Consider the following 22,362-nt stretch of genomic DNA (forward strand, 5'->3'; position numbering starts at 1 on the left):
GTTAGCAGTTTCTTTTGTTTCTAAGTGAAAACACAGAGACAACTGATACAAGCATCTTTTCATAAAACACTTTTGTGATCTTCTAAAGATATTAGTTGGTATTAGAATTATGAGTTAGCTTTTAAAAAACAAATGCTTGCCTACTTAGGACTACATTAATGTTCCCTTTAATCGTTTCTTTCATTTTGGCTAGTGAAACAAAATGCCATATTATGGAAAAATCAGCATATGACAGAGTTCACCTAAAGAATAAGGGAATGACAAATAAAGATCTAAAATCTTCAAAATAAAATACCATAAAATAAATGATTAGATAAGGAAGAGGGGTTAAAGGTTACTCTTTAAGAAACAAAAAGGAAACTGAAATGAGTCATCCAGTATAATAGACAAAGTCCTAGGTTCTATCTATTTCATTATAGTTCAATCACAATTCAGTCATTTCAAGTCAATAGCCTAAAACACATTTCCAGCTTGATTACACCCTTTTACCCTTCATGCACTCTAAGGTCCAGCCCAGACTAAACTTCTTACTATTATTCAATACACTGAACTCCATCTTCCACTTTGTACTTCCCTGGCCCTATACCTGGCATGCTCTTTCTTCCTCTCTCCCTCCCCTCCCTCCCTCTGCCACACAGAATCCTAGTATCATTCAAGACTCTACTAAAGAACAAACTTGAACATAAAGCCTTTAGTCATCTTTCCCTTCTGATTTACTTTCCCATGTCCCCTACCTGCTGGGTTATAGCATTACCCCCAAAATTTATCTTCTGTTTTGTATATACTTATGTACATATGTTTTCTGTTTGCTGAATGATTTTTAACTTTTTTCTCTGTATGTTCACCACCTGAAATTAATTTGGAGGCCCTGAATAAATCCTTGTTGATTTACAAGATTAACATTACAAATAAAGAAAAAAAAAGAGCCCCTTGATCCAAGAAGTCCAGTCATTCTCAGTTTCCTTCTCTGCAAACTGTATTGACTAGATATAGTTTCTTTCAGTACTGAAATTCTTTTCTTATTTCCTATACTATGGATTCTTATATTAGGAGTAAGGCCTATAGCCACTTTATATGGAATACTGTAGCTTTAATTACAAGATGGAAATAAAAAAACAGGAAAGTCAAAACTGAACATCAGGGGCAGCTGGGTGGCACAGAGGATAAAGCACCGGCCCTGGAGTCAGGAGTACCTGAGTTCAAATCCAGACTCAGACACTTAATAATTACCTAGCTGTGTGGCCTTGGGCAAGCCACTTAACCCCACTGCCTTGCAAAAAATAAAAAAAATTAAAAAATTAAAAAATAAAAAAAAATTACCTAGCTGTGTGACCTTGGGCAAGCCACTTAACCCTACTGCCTTGCAAAAAAAAAAAAAAAACCTATAAAAAATACTAAACATCTATTTAAAAAAATTAAAGAGTGATTACCACCATGTTAAAGTAACAAATCACTGACAAAGATGAAATTAGTCTAGAAGATAATTCAATTCAACAAATAAGGTCTAGTATGTGGAAAGCACTTGCTAAGGAATTCAATGAGCACAGAGAGTGTACAGATCACCACTAATTTCTAAAAGACATCCCAGCAGAGAATATGTTCTTCCTTTGCTAGGGTTCATTCAATATAAGGAACACTATAGCATCCTCCTACTCTCCCTACAAACGGCAAATGCAGAAAGGTCATTTAAGAAGAAAGGTTTCTGAGCACAGCAAGTGCTATGTAAGTAAGAGATAGCAGCCATAGGTCTTAGTTCAATAAACTTCATAGGAAAAGGAATGCACTGGAACAGGAAAGGTATCCAGGTTATTTATGCACCCTCCCAGATAAGCCCAAAGTTGCAGGAAAATGGTTTGATGTGGAAATCAAGGGAACATCCTGGCTGGTGTCTAAGTGCTTAGCTACCCTGAGGTTAGGCTCTTTTTCTCTCTCAGGTGCTATCTGCTGTTTTACTGAGGGTTCTTTATTTAGAAGAAAATGAAAATCAAGGCAGCAGGAAGTTAGGGAGAGTACAATTAATTCTGCTGATGTAGGTTAATGGATCCTGAAAGGAAAGTAGGCTCCTTTTATTGGCATACTAATTCAATCTATCCTGGAGTCTAGAGCCTGTTCATGGTACTTCCAGCAGCCTGGGTAATAAGAAATACCTATAAATGGAAAAAAATAAGACAACAAAAATGACCAAGTACTATAAAATTTCCTTTGATTTTCCTGAGAAACCAATTTAAACATGAGATTATTAACAATCCCTCTGTCTTCCCCCTTAAGAACCATTATGGTAACACAAGCTTTAATTATATCCCTGAAATCAGCCATATTTTAAGATTCAAAATCAAAATGAATTTATCTACCTGTACAGTAAATTATGATTTGACATTTTATCCATGCAAGAATTGAAGCAAAATTTCCACATCAATTAATGCTGTCCTACCAGGGAAAATTGGCAGATAATTCCTAAGCTAAGGGTAAGTCAGCAATAAAAAAATAAAGGAGAAAGAACAAAAAAAGGCCTAATAGACTACCTTTTAAAAAATATCTCATGGACACATTCGTGGAGCCAAAAGGGAACAGGTAGTCTGAACCCTTCATTTTACAGATAAGAGAAAAGAATAGGATCCAGAGAAAACAAAATGATCAGCTTGGGGATATCCATTCCTCTATCCCATCTCCCAGGCCAAGTATCCCAAGAATTCAGTACTATATGTCTCTATCTTAGGTCAAGAAATAAATGTTTATTTTGAAATGGGGAAGGGGGAACCCAAATAGCTAAATGACCTTCTTTAAAAAAAAAAGTACAGGCTAAGTCCCACTGCCACAAATATTATTAAAACAAAAATTTCTAAATGACCAAAGTATTTCCAAGACCTAGGTAATGGTCTGCTTATATTAATCATCATTGATTAGAAGAGTCCTTTTTAATAAACCAATCAACCAAACCAAATCTATTTGCTGACCATGAACTTTGGGTATAATATGGTGCTAAACTTTCTGAAGAGCACAATGAAATAAGACACAGTCTATGTATCAAGGAAATTATAAGATACACATATGATACATATATAATTTTCATGCTTCCATCACAAAATTATTCACTAGTTCCAATGTGCTATATACAGCAAGTTCAATTGTTATTCCTAGTTTTAATGAAAAGAACACTCAATTTGGAAAGTGAATCTTGACCTGGTCAATTAACTTCTCTGATACTGAGTAAGTTAATTTGCTTCCCTGGGACTTAGTTTATTCATCTGTTTTGCCTAGAATGCTTCCACTATCTTTTGAAACTCTAGAATATGATACTGGTAGTTCATCACTGCTGCTGACTCCCAAATGCCAAATTATAAATCCTGCTCAGAAGGGAAAAGGATCAGGGTTATAAACATAAAACCCCAGCCCCACTACATCTACCACTCCCTTTATGCCTAGAGATATAGGAAAGGAAATCTCTTGAATTCTAGAGTATCAGAACGCACCTCATAAACATTTAGGTACCCTTTGCCTCTAAGAGAATCATAAACAAAAATAAATAAATAAATAAATAAAAGAGAAGTTTCCTCCTATAGTCACACAAAGCTATATTCACAAACTATCTTCTCCCAAGTTGCTATAATACACTAGAACAAGGCAGTTTTTCTTTTAAGCACTGCAAATTTCAAAGGATGGCCCTTGTCCAGGCTACAGATATTATAAAGTACACCTGAACAGGTTATTCATCCAAAGATAGTGACTGAGTGAGCACCTCCCATTTATGCCAATTCAACACTAATAAGCATGGTCATGATTCTCAGCATGTACAAGTCCTACAGAGAAAAAGCAAAAACAGTGAGGTAATTAAAATTTAAGGACAAAAGAAAAAAAATTCTTCCCCTGAAAGAAATGGAAGACACAAAGTAGTAACAAATTAGGTGTTTTTTTCAGACCTAAAGGAAAATATTCTTTCCATACCACCCTACAATCACTGTCATCTAAGGTTTTCCAAACCCAGGAAAAACAATGATATAATAAATTGTCATCTTTTATTCATGCTGTCTTACATGATGATGAACATATCTTTAAAATCAAATAGTTTGCCTCTGTTAAGAAAACAATATGAAAAACAATACTGTCAATTTAACCCTTCTAGGCTTCTGATTTCTCCTCTAACTAAATGATTCCTGGAGAGCTTTAGAGTTTTAGCATTTTATCATACTAAGAGAAGTTCCTTTAATTTCTCCAATCTCTGTCTAATTTAATGGACCCCCTGTGATTCTTTTTGCAACAATGATAAAATGAGGGACCATTTCTTTATCATAAGCCATTTCTTTATCTAATTTGTACAGCTAGCAAGAAACACAGCATTGTCATGTAACATTCAACTGAAGATGGCAAATAAGTCCACTGATTCTCCTTTAATTTACAATGTTTTACATCAAAAATATAGACAAGAGGCATAAGACACAAGCTTAGCATTTCCTGTTGTTGTTTTTTTAATTATCATCTTTACTCACAGGTGGTCCTGTGGAAAATGTTAAATGTTTCTCAAAAAAACTTATTCCAAATTTCTTAAGACAAAATCTGACAGCTTAAGACAAGCAAAGACACATTTTCTACAAGAACGAGTTTCAATAAACTGCTAAAAAAAATCATGAATTTATCAGCTTCCCTTCTGCTGAGTTATGCAGGCACCTGGAAGAAGCTGAGTTTCCTTCCACTTCCCAAATCAAATATCCTAAATGCTACATATATGGGAGGTTGGGAAATCAAGATACCTGTTCCTCTATCACAGCTCCTACCCAAACTCTGTCTTATTCACCTCTGCAAAAGAGAATCTCTGAAATGCCATGAGCTCAACTACTCTCAAGGATGTGGAAATGAATTAAATTTAAAAAAAAGAGAATGAGAGAGAAAAGCAGGGCAAACAATAGATTGCTCTGTAATTATAAAGCTATAACCAGCAAATATATGGGTGTTAGACTTCTTGCTATAAAATTCCACACCTGGTTGCCACATTACACATCAAAGTCTCAATGCCAGATGCTAAGCAGTTCAGGTAATTCCAAATACAATATAATAAGACAAGGTATTTTTAAAACAACCTAAATTATTATGAAAAATTCTGGATTTATTTAGGGCTCTAACTGAAATGAAAATGCATGCCTTAAAACAACTTTCAAGGTAACTTTGGCACTATAAATGTAACTGAATAAAAGCAAATGCTAAAATGAAAGTAAGAATGCCAATTCAACCTTAATCCCAATTGTGTCTGATTTTGTTCTTCTATGCCTCTGAGCTGTTTGTTAGGATAAAGGTAAAGGCTGTGTTAAAGAATTAATATCTGATGACTCACACCCTGTGAATTTACATAGAAGCATATTTCAGTTTTATGCATGCTAATTCTCTGTGAAGAAGCTTAAGAGGGGGGAGGGACCTCCCAAATGTCTGGAATGTAGAATCTCCATCATGGAGACAATAGAACATCTTTTGTGTCAGCCCTGATATCTACAATTTCAAGAAACACACCATTGATTATAACAGCTCCACCTATTACTATATTTTCCATATTTAAAAATTAATCTAAAGTCATACTGTACAATGATGCAAAAATATTTCCTATCATGGTATAGAAGATTAAAAATCCACACAATCCTATTCTTTTTCACTGAAAAAACCTATATGACATTATGACCTGCTGAAGCTGTTTAAGTTTAATTTAGAGAATGCTGAGAGATATCAGACAGGGAAACTGTGAATATAAATCTGAAAATAATACAGTCCAGTAAATCAAAGTCATCTGTTTACAAGCTTAAGACAAAAGCAACAACAAAGAAAACCCAGTTAAGCTTTTTCCAAACTGTACAAAACAGAACCCTCTCATTTTGCATAAGAATTCTGAATTTCCAATTAGTATTTTCCTTCAATTTATTAAATATGAAATTATGTATCTATTTAAAAATCTTTATTATGTGCAAGTTTCAGGATCAAAATGAACTTCTCTATTTTACCTCAAAATTTCACCACTATCTCTTTTTATATAGAAGCACAGAAAAGTACCCCCAGATCAGCATGGGCAGATTTTATCACTATATCTGAAGCCCAAAAATGTTCATTGGACAAATTGGCTTAGGAAACACTGCTCTGTTTTATTTTTTCTGGGTAGAAATGGAAATGTTCCTAAGAGTTCAGTAAATGAAAATTTCTTAAAATGCTTATGGTGGATTTTTACATTTTTGTACATATAACCAGTAGCATTTTAAAATCTGAATATCTTAGCCTCTCAAGGTTGGGGTAAAGAGAAGGAAATGTATTATGTCATACCATGTCATGTGGGATATATAAAAATATATCATGAAATCATAGAAATTACAGCTGAAAGGGGCCTAAGAGATCTTCCAGTCCAGAGATGACTTAAACATAGCTACTGGGCAGCAAGGAATATTTAATGAAATAAATAAAAATTAAATTTACATTTTAAATTTGTCAATAAGCAACCTGCAGAGCAATATATAGTTTAGTGGCCCCCCATATCTATTTGAGTTTATATCACTATTCTAATCCAATCTCATCAATCTATAGATGAACGTACTTAGACCCAAAGAGGTTTAAGATTTTTTTTTCTCAAAACCACTTAATTATTCAGTAGCAGAATGAAACTAGAATGAAAAACTGGATTTCCTACTTGTTAGAGTATCTATGCAACATAGAAATAGTACAAGAAAAAAAAAATCTCTGCCAAGAAGTAACTCACCATTTATCTGGTCAAAGCAGTAAAAAAAAAAAAAAAAAAATATATATATATATATATATATATATATATTTATAAACAGCATAATATAGGCAAGGCATAAGCACTTAGGCATCTATTACCTTACAAAGTATTGAGTGGCATTAGGTGATTAAACATGGGAAGAACTAGGCTCTAAAAACTCAGGTCACTCAGATCCCCTAGTCATAAAGTCATATTGGAAATGGAAAAGACATTAAAGATCACCCAGTCCAACCTCCTCATTATACAGATGAGGCAATGAAGACTTACAAAGATGGATGGAGGAAAAAGTGACCTGCTAAAATTTCCCAGACAGATGATGGGACCAATGAATTATCTTAAATTACTGAGGAAAAGTTGGTTCTCATGATTCCTAGGCCAATGGTCTTCCCAATATAGCACCCTCCAGTACTGTTTCCGGAAGTTTGAATATACTCAGTTACAGATCACTGGGCTTCGTGTGTCAGAATGAAGTGAATGCAGTTAATGTGGGCAGGTAGGAATAGCTGAAACAGAACCCCCAATATTAGGTAGCCTTTCATATTAAACTTTATTATTATTTATCAAATCAGGATTCATAATTTTAAAATTAGAGGTACTCTAACAGCATTCAGATCATAAGGAACATAGTTTTGGGGTTTGGGTTTTTTTTTTTAAAAGAAAGTAAACTGAGATTCCAGTCCTTTATTAGGATGTAATACCTAGGGGCGGCTAGGTGGCGCAGTGGATACAGAACCAGCCCTGGAGTCAGGAGTACCTGAATTCAAATCAGACTTCAGACACTTAATAATTACTTAGCTGTGTGGCCTTGGGCAAGCCACTTAACCCAATTTGCCTTGCAAAAACCTTTAAAAGAAGAAGAGAATGTAATACCTATGAGGGCAAAGACTAGCTCAGTTCTATATCTGTATTCCTCTTATGTACCTATCTAGAACAAAATGAGTCATTAATAAATGCTTGTTAGTTCATTGATTCTACCAATAAGATTGTCCAAAAGAAAGGATTTTATAAAAAAGGTCACCAGGTTAACTTCCTAGGGTCTAATTTTAAATATACCCATAAAAAATTTCTAAGTAATAGTTTTGCTAAAAATGAGTACATTTTTTTAATCCATCCCTCCCCCAAAATATATAGAATAAAGACTATCTCAGTTCTATATCTGTATTCCTCTTATGTACCTATCTAGAACATAATGGGTCATTAATAAATGCTTGTTAGTTGAGTGATTCTACCACAATAAGATTGTCCAAAAGAAAGGATTTTATAAAAAAGGTCAGAATATGGCAACAAGAAGGGATCAAGTCTTAGGAGCTCTCTGATAAAACTCATAAGCTAAGGACTCTAACTAAACTTTCGACAGACAGAACCCACAGAGGGTCCCAGTGAGGCAGTTCTCCTACTCAAGGTAACCTAGAAAAGAGCAGAAAGGCTCTGCTCTCCAGGGTCGGAGGGGTGGCCCATCAGAGGGGTGGCCTGCCAGAGGAAAAGAACTTCAGCCTCCCGGAGGCAGCACCAGGGCACTGGGAGTCACAGCTCACAGCAGCGGGGGGAGTCTCCTGAGCTGCACCCCGAGGAGCACCAAGCACAAAGTGGAGGAACAGCGGGGGACCTCTGCCAGAGCGAGCACCTGGAGCCCAGCCCTCAGGACACACAGCAAGCAGCTTGGTCTTTCTGCAGCCCAGATAGGGAAACAGAAGCAGGCAGAGCCCGTAAGCAGGAGCCCATTGAACTGAGGGAGGGGAGTGAAGAGAGACTGCCTAGCTCTGTCCTCTGCCTCTGGAACAGGACTTTGGGGCTCTGACTGCATTCAGATCCTGATCATAGTCTAGGCCCCCCCATAGAACAGCAGCCCCCCTACCTCAGCCCAGTGGCAGAGGGGGTGCTTATGGTCATTCACAGACCAGGAGGGAGGACAGAGCCTCACACACTAAGACCCTTGTGGGAGTGTCCCAAAAGCTCAGGAAGCACCCCAAAACCAGGCCCAGGCTGGGAAAATGAGCAAGCAGAGAAACAAAAGGAAGACTATTGAGAAATATTTTGCAAATGAGCCCAAGAAGGACCAAAATACTCAGTCTGAAGATGAGGAAGCACAAGCTCCTGCATCTAAAGACTCCAAGAAAAACAGAAATTGGGCTCAGGCTATGACAGAGCTCAAAAAAGACTTTGAAAATCAAATGAGGGAGTTGGAAGAAAAACTGGGAAAAGAAAGGAGAGAGATGCAGGAAAAACATGAAAATGAAGTCAGCAGCTTAGTCAAGGAAATCCAAAAAAAAAAAAATGCTGAAGAAAATAGCATGCTAAAAACTAGCTTAGGTCAAAAGGATAGAACAGTTCAAAAAGTTATTGAGGAGAAGAATGCTTTAAAAAGCAAAATTGGCCAGATGGAAAAAGAGATAGGAAAACTCTCTGAGGAGAACAAATGCTTCAGACAAAGAATAGAATGCAGGGAGATTGATGAATTTACCAGAAATCAGGAATCAACACTTCAAAACCAAAAAAATGAAAAATTAGAAGAAAATGTGAAATATCTCATTGAAAAAACAACTGATATGGAAAACAGACTTAGGAAAGATAATTTAAAAATTATTGGAATACCTGAAAGTCATGATCAGGGAAAGAGCCTTGACATCATTTTCCAAGAATTACTACAGGAAAATTGCCCTGATATTCTAGAAGTAGAGGGCAAAATAGAAATGGAGAGAATCCACCAATCCCCCCAAGAAAGAGATCCCAAAAAAACAACCCCTAGGAATATTATACCCAAGTTCCAGAACTCCCAAGTCAAAGAGAAAATATTACAAGCAGCCGGAAGGACACAGTTCAAATATTGTGGAGCCACAGTCAGGATCACACAGGACTTAGCAGCAACTACATTGGAAGCTCGTAGGGCTTGGAATACAATATACCAGAAGGCAAAAAAGCTTAGAATGCAACCAAGAATGAACTACCCAGCAAGGCTGAATGTCCTCTTCCAGGGAAAAAGATGGACTTTCAATGAAACAGGGAAATTTCAAATGTTCCTTTTGGAATGGCCAGAGCTGAACAGAAGGTTTGATCTTCAGATACAGGACTCAGGTGAAGCATGGAGATTGGAGGAGAGGGGGAAAATATGACGGACTTAATGAGGATGAACTGCATGTATTCCTGCATAGAAAAATGACACTGATAATACTCATATGAACCTTCTCAGTTAATAGAGCAGGTAGAGAGAGCTTTTGTAGTTGAAGCACAGGAGAAAGCTGAATTCGAAGATAAAATATGGTGTAAAAATGGAGTCAATAGGAAAAAAAGGGAAATGGAATGGGAGAAAGAAAAAGGAGAGGGGAAATAGTCCAAGATATTTCACATAATAAGATTCTTTTTTTATTACAATGAGCTATTGCAATGATATGGAAGGGGGGAGGCAAGGGGGAATGAGGGAAACTTTGCTCTCATCAGAGATGGCTAGGAGAGGAAACAGCATATATACTCAATGGGGTATAGACATCTGGAGTAAGAAGGAGCGGGGAGCAGGGGGAAGGGGTGGGGATGTGAATAAAGGAGGAGAGGATGGACCATGGCGGGAGAGTGGTCAGATATAACACATTTTCTTTTTTACTTCTTGCAAGGGGCTGGGATTGGAAGGCCTGTCCAGGACCATAGGGCCAGGTGGATTCTGGGCCTAAGGGGTGGTATGGGGGCTCAGGGCTTCTTGGCCCCAGGACCAGGGATCTGTCTGCTGCACTACTCAGCTACCCTACAGCAGAGTCAGAGTGAAAGGAGAGAGAAAATATAGTACATGGTAGTAGAGAAATAAGAAAGGAGGGAGTTGTGATCAGCAATGGCAACGGTGGAAAAATATGGAAATAACTTTTGTGATGGACTTATCATAAAGAATGAGATCCACCCGTGACAGTTGTTGGTGTCAGAACAAAGACTGAAGCACATTTTTTGTTATTATTCTTTGGGGGAGGGTGCAGGGCAAGTGGGGCTGGATGGCCTGCCTGGGGCCACATAGCGGGGTGATCTTTGAGAGTCTGGGGCTGGATTTGGACCCAGGTGCTCCTGGCTCAAGGGCCAATGTTCTGTCTGCCACCCAGCCACCCCTACTACTATTACTATTTTATTTTATTTTGGGTCTTTTTTTTTCTTCTTTTTGGTTTTTGCAGGGCAGTGGGAATCGGGTGGCTTGCATGTCACAGGGCTGGGTGATTGTTGGGTTTACAAGGCTGGATATGGGCTCGGGTGCTTGTGGCTCCAGGGCTGGTGCTTCGTCCATTGCGCCACCTGGCCATACCTACAATTATTACTATTATTTTTTTAATTTTAATTTTTTTCTCTCCCCTTTACTTTTTTCACCCAAGCAAGTCTATCTATATTCGGGGGGGAGGAGGGGTATTTTGTTTACTTGTAAACAAGAATATTTTATTAATGTAAAAATATATTTGTACAAAATGAGAATAAAAAATAAATTTAAAAAAATAAAATATAAAATAAATAAAATATAATAAATATATTATAAATATATTATAATATAAAATATAATTAAAAATATAATAACATAAAAATAAAAAAATAAAAAGGTCTAATTTTAAATACACCTATAAAACATTTCTAAGTAATAGTTTTGCTAAAAATGAGTACATCTTTTTAATCCATCCCTCCCCCAAAATACATAGCATTAACACCCCCCCAGAATCAATGAATTCTGCAGTTAAAGAAATCTATCTGTAGACCTTCAAGAGCAAAGATACAAGGTTAAGATTAGTGGTCAGAATTGCTAGTTCCTAACCACTGCCTTAATGTTAACATTTTAAGATTACTGAGCTTCACACTGAAAATATGGTAGGATTTCAAAGTCTTATTCTTAACCAAATAATGTTTATAACAGTTTACACATGGATATAACCCTTTACCATTATAAAGTACTCTCATAAGCTATCTTTATCAGACTGAGAAAGTTTAGGTGATGTGTAGCCATAAACTCATGTTTTAGGAATACAGATTTGAGGACCTTAGAGGTGATCTAGACTAACTCTCAATAAAGAACTGAGGTCAAGAGAAGTGAAATGACTTTCCCAAACTCAAACAAGACCAGAATTTAGATTTGAAGCCAGGTCCTCTGTCTGACCAGCACTCTGGATCTTAAGGTCAGTTTTTTCATACTCCATGAGAAGTGGTCTCATTTCAATAAACAACAAAATAATGATGTTTCAGGATTTTTTTAAACCACACAACTTTATAAATCTCTATTAAAGAGTGATGATCAAAATTTTCTTATAACTTTTCAGGTAATGTGTATTCTCAGATTGTAGTATTTGTTTTTAGTCATCAACACTTAATTTAAGTTCAATTATAGAAATTGATACAATCTTATACCTTCAAAAAATCAATTAAGTAAAATGATATTATACTGTTTTTAATATACAACTGGAACAAAAAGTCAAATCAGCCTTTTCTATCTAATGCATATATATAAAAACCCTCTAGGTCAACTGTCCTGTTTGAACTGTCACATTATTCAACTGTTAAGAGAATAGAGGAAGCTATTAATAATTAAAATATCCACAGTATTGAAGTTCATGAATATACAATATTTGTAAATAAAATCTTCTAAAGATACTCTTACCAAATGTAGCCGAAAAGTTGTTTTTGATTTTCTATATATCCATCAAAGAAATATAATTGTTACATATTTTGATTACAGAGGGAAAAAATGATGAGTTTTGATCTGTCCAATCAAAAAAAAAATTCCAAAGAGAAAAACCACGAGTTTATTGACAACCAAAAAGACTAAGAAGTAAATGAAAAGCCCTCCCTTTTTCTAATGAACATTAAAAACAGAATCAAATCCTTACTTAGTAACTGAAGAAACTTCATCAATTAAAGGATGCAATCCATCCAAGAGACAGAGTTGATGGTCTCTGAATACAAATTGAAGTACACTTCTTTTCTCTATTTTTCTTGAGGTTTTTCTAGCTTTGGGGTGGGGGGGGGGGATTATGCTTACTTTTACAAAAAGACTACTGAAGTTATGTGAAAATAAATTTAAAAAAAAGAAACTCTGTCATTACTTATTCTAACCAAATGACACTTGATATTTCCATTTCTGAACATGATAAAAAAAAAACTTAGATTATCAAACACCACTTTCTGCCTATTCGGGGCTCTTAGTACTTACCAGAGTTAGGAAAATGAGCTGCTTTATTGTCTATAATTAAACAACATTTCCAAAATGTCCTACATATCTAGTTTTAGCCATTGCTGCACAAACTCATCATCTAAGTTAATGGAAGAGGCAGGAAATTTTGTCTCCGCAAGAGCAGATCACTGGAGAGGAAATGACCTATTAAGCTATTCAGATTTTATGAGGTGTCTGTCTGGATTTTTTTTTCCTAAGAAAGGAGTAGACAGAGGCTAGGTGTAGTTTCTCTTAAAGCTTCTGACCACAAGAAGTAGAAAGGTAGAGGATGGGTATAGGTAGAGAGAACAGGCATAGAAAAGCAGTTTGGTTCTATCATTATAACAATGTGAAAGCTATTTGATACATAATGTCCATTTACATAAAATGTATTTTACATGTAAATTTATAAAAGAACATAATGAGGGGACTGGGTGGCACAATGGATAGAGTACCAATTCTAGAGTCCAAAGGATCTGAGTTCAAATTTGACCTCAGATGCTTGACACTGTGTGAATTTGGGCAAGTCATTTAAACCCAATTATCTCCCTCTGCCCAAAACAAACAAAATAAAAAAAAAAAGAATATGTAACCAATTCCACTGAGAGATTATTATAATGACAATCTGATTATTAAACTGAAAAACTCAACCACAGCTAACGCTTTCCACTCTCCATGAATATAAGGACAATTTCCTTTTGGTTAGGTGTCTACTTAAAACTTTGTGATTCTAAATTAGGGATTCTTGATTGTACACAGTAACAGCAATATTGTATGAAGAACTGTGAATGAACTGAGAATGGCTATTCTCAGTAACACAATGATCTGAGACAATCCCAAAGGACTAATGATAAAGCATACTATTCACCTCCAGAGAAAGAACTGATATCGTTGGAATAGAAACTGAAGCATTCTCATTCTCATTTTCATTTTAAATTCTTTTCTTTTAAATTTAAGTCTTCTTATACAAAATGGCTAATGTAGAAATGTTTTACATGATTACCAATATATGAATTATATCAGATTGCTTACCATCTCAAGGGGGGAAGAGGGAGACAGAAGTCCGAATGTAATGGGAATTATATTTGTATAAAAAATAAATGATGGGATTCTTAATTTGGAGTTTGTAAACTTCTTAAAATACTTTGATAACCTTTTTTTTCATAGAATTGGTTTCCTTTGGAGTTCTTTACATTTTATTTTAATTTATTTTAAAAACATCGTTCTAATAGGGGGCATAACCAGACTGCCAAATAGGGTCATGAAACAATAAAAGCCAAGAACCTTGCTCAAAATGAATCATGCTTTGACTCCCTCTGTTTGTTTCACCCTTCCCACAATATACAAGTAAATAGAGTGCCCAGACCAGCCTCATCTCATTCCTCTTTAGGAATAAGAACTTCTAAGTCATGACTAAAGGGTTACATTTGTCTGTCCTTTTTTCAACTTCCTTTTATCTGTTTCTCCCTTTAGGATGTAAACTTTTTGAAGGCAGGGACTTTCCTTTGCCTTTTACTTATATTCCCAGTATTTAATGCAGTTATTGTTACATAGTAAAAACTTAATAAATGCTAGCTAGCGACAAAATGGGCAGGCAGACCCTGCAGCTATCTCCCAGAAACAAAGTCACACTCTTTCTGAAGAAGTTTGACACTGTGTCCTTATCCCCTCACCATTTTGGTCTGGCTATAAAACAAGGAATTTGAACCTAATGATCTCCATGACCACTTCTTGTTCTAAAATGCTGGGATTCTAGTGATGTTTCTGCATCTCTTCTATATATTCCACCCTGCAGTATTCCATCATTATACAAATCTCTAGTTCTAACTTTTATAGACAAAGTTTGAATGCTTGATAGTTGTGATTAAACTTACTGCCTCCACAATACAGCATTGAAATAAGTTGCAATGCCTGGCAACATAACTTGCCTGTTCAGTAGATACTTAAGATTTACTTTGTACCTACCACAGTCTAACTTTACCCATGACCTTTGGTGCCATCCCACCACTCTCTCTATAGAGATTTTATAACATATACTTCCTGGTCACAGTCTTTTACTGGGTCATCTCAGAGTAGGAATGAGAAATGGAAAACGGAAGGGCGCAAATGGGGCCTGGAAAAGTGACGTATCCCATTCCCAAAGTCAACAAATTTCTTGAATAAGGCATAAAAAGAATCAATGATTCAAACAATTATGACAAGGGTTTTTTTTTTAATTGATGTATTTTTTTCCTTATCATCACAACATACAAGTTTATCCTTTCCAAGAACAGAACATTATTTCTGATTATTCTATTTAATTTATAAGACATATTGCTTTCTAGGAATACAATTTTCACATCAAAAGATTTTTTTTACTGTATACACATCAGTGTTGGAGGGAGAGATACTAAATTCTTTTGCTTGTGATCTTATCTTCCTAAGTATCATTAAACATGACTTACTCTGATTTTGATTAAACTATTCAAGAAACTTGATATGGCACATTTAGTAGCTCCAAACTTCAATCATGTTTAGTCACTAACATGTTTTTTCACTCTCCAAATATGTCCGAGCCCACCCTGATAGTCTTTTCAGCCACCCCCACCTCCATGCCTTCATAATTAAAACATATAAATGTATGTATATTATTAGACTGTCATATTGTAAAAAAAAAATATGATTTTCTTATTAACACAGGAATGAATTCTATTTTTTTCCAAGTACTGTGCTTAGACTTAGTGTACTGTCTTATAATCTATTCTCTCAGTTTGGTCATTTGTTTCATAAATTATGGACTCAATCTTTGCCACCAAAAATAAGATCAATTTCTATCACTAATCTCTCACCATCTAACTTTCTACTCACTTCCAAAACACACCAATAACTTAATAGTTCAATTCTAGCCCATACCTGATGACAAAGGAAATATATTCTTTGAATGGGGAACTATGTCAGAGAACCATAAGAATTCTGGATTGTAAAGGAATTTTTTTTTAATCTTCAAATGAGAAACCTGAAGTTTGTAAATAAATAATTTTCTAAAAAAAAATCACACAACTATTTAATAAAACATAAAACCTGGTTTTCCTGTTTCCTTGAACATTATATATCATCAAGGATGGCACTCTGGAAGCAGGAGAGATAAAAGTTAACACTCTTTAAACAAGGGACTCCTAAGTTTAGGTTGGGTTATATGATGGAAGGAAAGGAAATGGCATCTGATCACGAAGCCAAAATATTCTTTTTAGGGCCCTTACTACATGTTATTGCAAAAAACCCTGAGGGTCTTCCCCTCCCAAGACTGATTTTTCTTTTTGACTGTGCAAGAGATTATGCTTGGCTTTTTCTTTCTTACCTGCTTAAATCACTGACAAAACCTGAGGGTCTTGCCTTCCCAGTTTAATTTTTTTATGGGGGGGAGGACTAAGTAAGAGTGATCTTTTTGGCCTCTTTGCTTCCCCTCTCTCTCTCTCTCTCAACTTGGCATTAATCACTGAATGGAACATTGTCTCAGTCAAAGTGTGACCTGGGAAAGACCTAAACTTTTAAAAGCTAAGGTCTCCCACTGCTTCAGGGCTCTCTTCCAGTCATCTTGATCCATATCTGGCCACTAGATCCAGATGGTTCTGGAGGAAAAAGTGAGGCTGGTGACTGCCTCCTACCCCCCCACACACACACACACACTTAAATCCAATTCATTTGCATGTCATGGCATCACTTCCCTAATGCCATGGTCTTCAAGAACACAAACTACAATTTGTATTATTCTCTATTTTAATCCATTCCTTCTATTCACCCAATTCAATCATGGTGGACACTCAACATATCCTTCTACCTTTACAAGTATGAAGGTGGGCACAAGTGCTAGATCTCTTCCGTTATAAGTGAACTCTTAAAGGAATGGGAAACCATTCATCTGCACATGATCAATCTTATAGGTATCCAAAAAAGTGAGAAGTAATTTTTAAGATTTTTGCCAATAAAATACAAATCAGGAAGAACAAAGAAAAGCAAAAACATGAATGACCCATAACTGGTTAATCCAGAGCTAAACAATCAAGAATAAACAATGTTTATATGTGTACTTAAACATATAAACATACACACAGACATAATATGTATATGGATATATATGCTTTAAGGGGCAATTTGAAGTTAGGAGTTCACTGGGAAACAAAAATGAGGAAAAAAGTACAAAGGTAAGATAAAAGTCTGGTATGAGTTAGTTCAAATTTAAAATAAGAAACAGAATTATTTTAAATTTAAAATGCTGATGGCGGGGATATGATGGGTATTTCACCTGTCAAAAGTGGATAGGGGGGTGGCTAGGTGGCGCAGTGGATAAAGCACCAGCCCTGGAGTCAGGAGTACCTGGGTTCAAATCCGATCTCAGACACCTAATAATTACCTAGCTGTGTGGCCTTCGGCAAGCCACTTAACCCCATTTGCCTTGCAAAAACCTAAAAAAAAATTGTCTTCAAAAGTGGATAGGAACCTCCTCTAGCTCTCCCCACCTAAAAAAACTAACAAGCCAAAGGAATTATATTCTCAGATCATAACAAGTCTTGTGCTCAGAATCAGATCATCTTCTGGAAGTAATATGGTATAGCCGAGCAGAAAGCACTCTGGTTTTTATTTTTTTTTTTAGGTTTTTTTGCAAGGCAAATGAGGTTAAGTGGCTTGGCCAAGGACACACAGCTAGGTAATTATTGAGTGTCAGAGACCGGATTTGAACCCAGGTACTCCTGACTCCAAGGCCTGTGCTTTATCCACTATGACATCTAGCCGCACCCCCCCTCTGGTTTTTAAAGCCAAAGAATCCAGATATTGTCTTCTGCCACTTATTAACTCTATGTCCTTGGAAAAATCACTGGACCTCTCAACCTCAATCTCTCATCTGTAAAATAAGGATAATAATAAATGCTTGACCTTCTTTACTCTGGTCATGATGAAAGTACTTACTCCTCGTAAAACTTGAAATCTCCATAAAAGTCATTATCTATTTCTACTTATGATATTTATATGCCTTTATAATCATTCTAATTTCAGAAGAACATACTTTTAAAAAAAAGTATGACTTTTACTTCTCTTCTCTCTTCCCCTCCTCTATCTTACCAGAAAAAAACTATCAAAATCAATGACAATGGAAAGAGTGCACTTGTTAATTTGGACTAAAACAGACTCTTGTCCAAGTTAGTTCTTACTTAAATTATTTTTCACTCATTTGACAGGCCACAGGAAGTAAAGAGTTGATTAACATGCCAGATTTAGGCAAGGTTCCTTGAAAAGATGACAGTGTCTGTATTCCTGGAAAGACAGAATGGGTCTTCTACCTCCAAGGTTTCTTTCTGTAATGTTTACCTCTCAGCAGTACAGCCCTGTTGAGGAGTTAGTTGGCTGAATAATCACATCTCTTTTGATTTTCTATAAAACCATATCATATGGGATTTGGGAGCTGAGAAGTTCTGGCAAGTCAACAAGTGTTTCACCCTCTACTAGAGAACTAAAAGAAAGAAAACTTTCATACACCTGGAGTAGGTGATTTTCTTACAACTGAATCAAGGTGTGAAAAGTGTCTCAAGTAACTCAAGTTCCCTACAGTCTTTGGTAGTATGCCACAGAACAGCTTAATATCTGATAGGAAATATATTCTACTTGAAAAAAAAGTCCTCATAATCATTTAACAAGCATGGTTTTTATTTTCTCTTCCCTGCCAGAATTTAAAGAAATGCTCTCTCCCTTTCCTCCACCGAAGGATAATAGAATTTTAAAAGATTTTACATTAGCCTAATTTCACCATTGTTCATATAATTTTCCTCACCTTTTCTACCAAATCTCTCCCTTGACTTCTTAAAGCACTTGTACCTCATGCCCTTTAGCACTGTAAGTAATGTAACTATCTATAGCCGTGTTTAATTTCAACTTAATGTTACTTCATCTAACAGACTTTAAACTTATTGAGGGCAGGGGCAGTGTTTCACTCGTATTCCTATTTCTCCCCATTCCAGTCTAGTGAAATATTTAATATGCCCTCAAAAAAATGTTTATTTAATTGAAATGAAGTACCTCTGACCTACTGAGTGCCAACCAACACCCTCCCTTCGAACAATGCCGGAGTTTAATAAGATGTCCGGTACCATTTAAAAAGCACACCTCGCACACTATCATTTGGCTTAAAAAGGGGTGGCAGTGAAAGGATTGTTTTTAAATAGACTGCTCCACAAGCCTGCATAAAAGAAATAAAAACTAACACCAGAAGAGTCGAGCATGCATGTTTAAAAAAAAAAAAGTTTTCATTGTCCTGAAGGGTTGGAGAATGTCTTTGTAAACAAGAAAATCACACACGACTTCCACATTCCCCAAGAACCAGCACTCCTGGAGACAGCAGGCCGACCACACTAATTCAAGAACAACAGTGACCGACCGACCGTGAGGAGGGAAAGTTAAAAGTCCTGCAGGTTCCTGGGTTTCCTCTGGCTGCTTCTTTGTTGGCGCTAGGAGACCTCACAGCCGGCGCACTCAAGGGCACAAATTAACACTCCCAGTGGGAGCGCGAGCGGCGCGACGGCTCAGAAGTGGGTGCATTCCCCCTACAGCCGACCCTTCTAACCTTAGACTCCCCACCAAGTCCCCCCTAAACCTCTCCCCCCTTTTCTTCTCGCTTTGGCGAATCTCAGCAGTCTCCCCAAGTCCGGCGCGTCCCGCCGTCCCGTGACCCGACTCTCCCCACGCGGGTCCCTCCCGGGGCGAACCCGCCGGCCGGCCCCGGTGCCTGCCCCAAGCAAGCAGAGAGAGTGGCGAGAGGGGAAGGGGAAGGGGTGGAGGGAGAGGGGAGAGCGGGGCGGAGGGCAGGACCACGCGAACCGGGGGGGGGGGGGGGGAGGAGGAGGAGGGGAGGGAAGGGAGGGCCCCCAGACTTCAGATGACACCCGAGGGGAGGGGAGGGGACGGGGCTGGGGAGGGGGCTCGGGCGGCGGCCAGCCCGGGTCTTCCCCTTCCCCCGCCTCCCCCTGCAGAAGCCAAGCAGCCGCAGTGGCTCCGGCGCTAAATTCCAGCCTGGTGCAAGGACCGAGACTCACGAGAGGACACGAGCGCGCGCGCACACACACTCACACACACGCGCGCACATGTGTGGGTCTCTGGCTCCTGCGCCCTCCACAACGCGGGCCACGGAGGCGGGGAAGGGGGCCGCCGGGAGCGCGGGCCGGTGCAGGGCACAGCCGCCGCGGGCACCGTCCCCGCGAGGCGGCCCTCCCTGCCCCCCGTGCTGCTTGCTCCCTCCCCGCCCGCCAGTCCGGGCCGCGGGGCAGGCGGGCCGGGGCAGGGGGCGGCCGGGTCGCGGCCCCCGGGCCGCCCCCTCCCCTCCCGGCCCCGCGCCCGCCGCGCTCACCTCCGGGCTGTCTCGGCGCTCCCTCCGGACGCGGGCCGCGCGGCGAGTCGGGGGGCTCCGGGCTGCCCCCGGTCTCCTTCCTGGCCCGCGCCCGCCGCCTTCCCTCCTGCGCTCCCCGCCTGCCCGGGCTTGCTGGCTTTCTTCTCCCCCACTCCCCTCCCCTGCCTTCCCGCCACCCCTCCCCTTCTCCTCCCCTCCTCCCCGCTCCGGCCGCCCGCCGCGGCTGCCTATCCGGCGGGGGCTGCTCCGCTCCCCGGGCCGGCCGCGGGCGCCCCCCGCCCCCTTGCCTTCTCCCTCTCCCCCCACGCCCCCTCCCCGCAGCTCGGGCTCTGGCTCCCTCTCCTCCTCTCCCGGGCTAGCAGGAGGAGGGGAGGGGGAGGGGAGGGAGGAGGGAGGGGAGGAGAGGAGGAGGAGGAGGAGGAGGAGGAGGCGGCGAGGCGGCGGCGGCAGACACACAAGAGCCCTATTGTATTATTGACACCGCTGGCTCCGCGCTCCGCCTCTTCCCTTCGCTGCCTGCCAGCAGCGCTCCCTCCCGGACTGGCCCGGCCGCGGGGCCGGCCTCCCTTCCTGCCAGCCGCTCCCGAGGAGGAGCCGCGGCCGGCCGGGGGCTCCTCCGCTGCCTCCCCGCCTCCGTCCCGTACCTGCCGAAGCGGCTGCCCCGGAGCCCGGCTCCCCGCGCGGCCCCCCGCCCCCGTCCGCCGCCCCCTCCCCACTTACAGACATGCCGGGCGGCGGAGCAAGTGCCTCCTCCTCGGGCGCCGCCGCTCAGGCGCGAGGCATCCTGAACTTTTCCGCGCCCCCAGGCGCCCCCAGCCCCTGACACAGCCGCCGCCGCCGCCGCCGCCTAGCTTCGATTCGGGCACCCCTCTGCCTCCGCGCCGCGCCCACCCTCCAGAGGGGAGCTCTCCACTCGCAGGCTCCCTCCTCCGTGCCTGTCCAGGTGGGTCATTGCTCGGGTCCTGCCCCCCTCCTAGGCTCAGGCAGTATCTTCTTTGTTTGAAAGGGGGACGGGTTAAGGAGGAGAGGGCCAGCACGCGAGAACAGATGGAGCTGGGGAGAGGGGAAGACAGGGGGGGAACCACCTGTTTTGTTATCTAATCCGGAAAGCAGGATTTTCGTTCATGAGACTTCAGATTCAGACACATCAGCCCTTTTAAGCACTGATGAGCTAGGTGGTCACTGCTCTAATTGGATGTAATGATAAATAGAGCCAAAGTGGCTCTTAACGGAATACATTTATTAGAACCGGAGTACCAGTGACATCTAACAATGTCTAAGTGATGGAACGTCCGATCTATCTTCTTAGAAAGAAGTCCTTTAAGATCATAATTAACTCATGTAGTACTCTTCACTAGTATAATTAAATATGATAGACTATCTTGGTCGATTAAAAACAAGATGCAAATTCTCTGTATTTAGTGGTTAGACGTATATTCCCTACAGATGGCAAAATGTTAATCTAAAGTACTTGGGTCATGAATTTTTTTGAACTTTCTTAAGAAGATGTCTTCGTGAAATACAACTATGGTTTCAGAAGAGAAGTACACAACTTTTTGTTTCACTTGAAAATCAAGAAGTTGAAATAGGGAATTTTAAAAATCTAACTTCTCTCAACTTAGCATAATGAAAAGAGCACAGAATATGGAGGCAGAAAAACTGGATTCAAAGCTCAGTTCTTGACTTAACTGTCTCCTGTATTACCTTGGGGAAGTCATTTAGCCTTTCTCACTTGTAAAATGGAGTTTGCCTGAGTTTCTTTCTAACTGTAAATCGATTTTCTTTTTTGTTTGTTCGTCATTCGTTTTCTTTCTTTCCCCACTTGAAAGTATTTTATTTTTTCCAGTTGCATGTAAGGATAGCTTTTAACATTCTATTTTTAAGATTTTGATTTCCAGTTTTTTCTCTTTCCTTCCCTTTCCCAAGGAATCTGATATAGGATATACATGCACAATCATGTTAGATATATTTCCATATTAGTCATGTTGTGAAAAAAATCAGAACAAAAAAGGGGGAAAACATGAGAAAGAAAAAAACTTTTTTTTAGGTTTTTGCAAGGCAAATGGGGTTAAAGTGGCTTGCCCAAGGCCA

At 39.4% G+C, this 22,362-nt stretch overlaps 1 protein-coding gene across 2 annotated transcripts in view; it reads right to left on the bottom strand.

The window, feature by feature from the left end:
- Positions 1-22,362, bottom strand: part of JADE3 (jade family PHD finger 3) — a 197,663-nt gene that overhangs the window by 170,583 nt on the left and 4,718 nt on the right. Inside the window, exon 1 of one of the 2 annotated variants that reach the window (XM_074213694.1) lies at positions 20,272-20,354. The exons of the other annotated variant lie outside the window; for it this stretch is intronic. The gene's annotated coding sequence lies outside the window, so the exon portion shown is untranslated. Of the gene's footprint in view, positions 1-20,271; positions 20,355-22,362 lie in introns of those variants that run through there. 2 annotated transcript variants of the gene reach the window in all.

Source organism: Macrotis lagotis, chromosome 1, assembly GCF_037893015.1.
Source record: "Macrotis lagotis isolate mMagLag1 chromosome 1, bilby.v1.9.chrom.fasta, whole genome shotgun sequence".
NCBI lineage: Eukaryota > Metazoa > Chordata > Mammalia > Peramelemorphia > Peramelidae > Macrotis > Macrotis lagotis.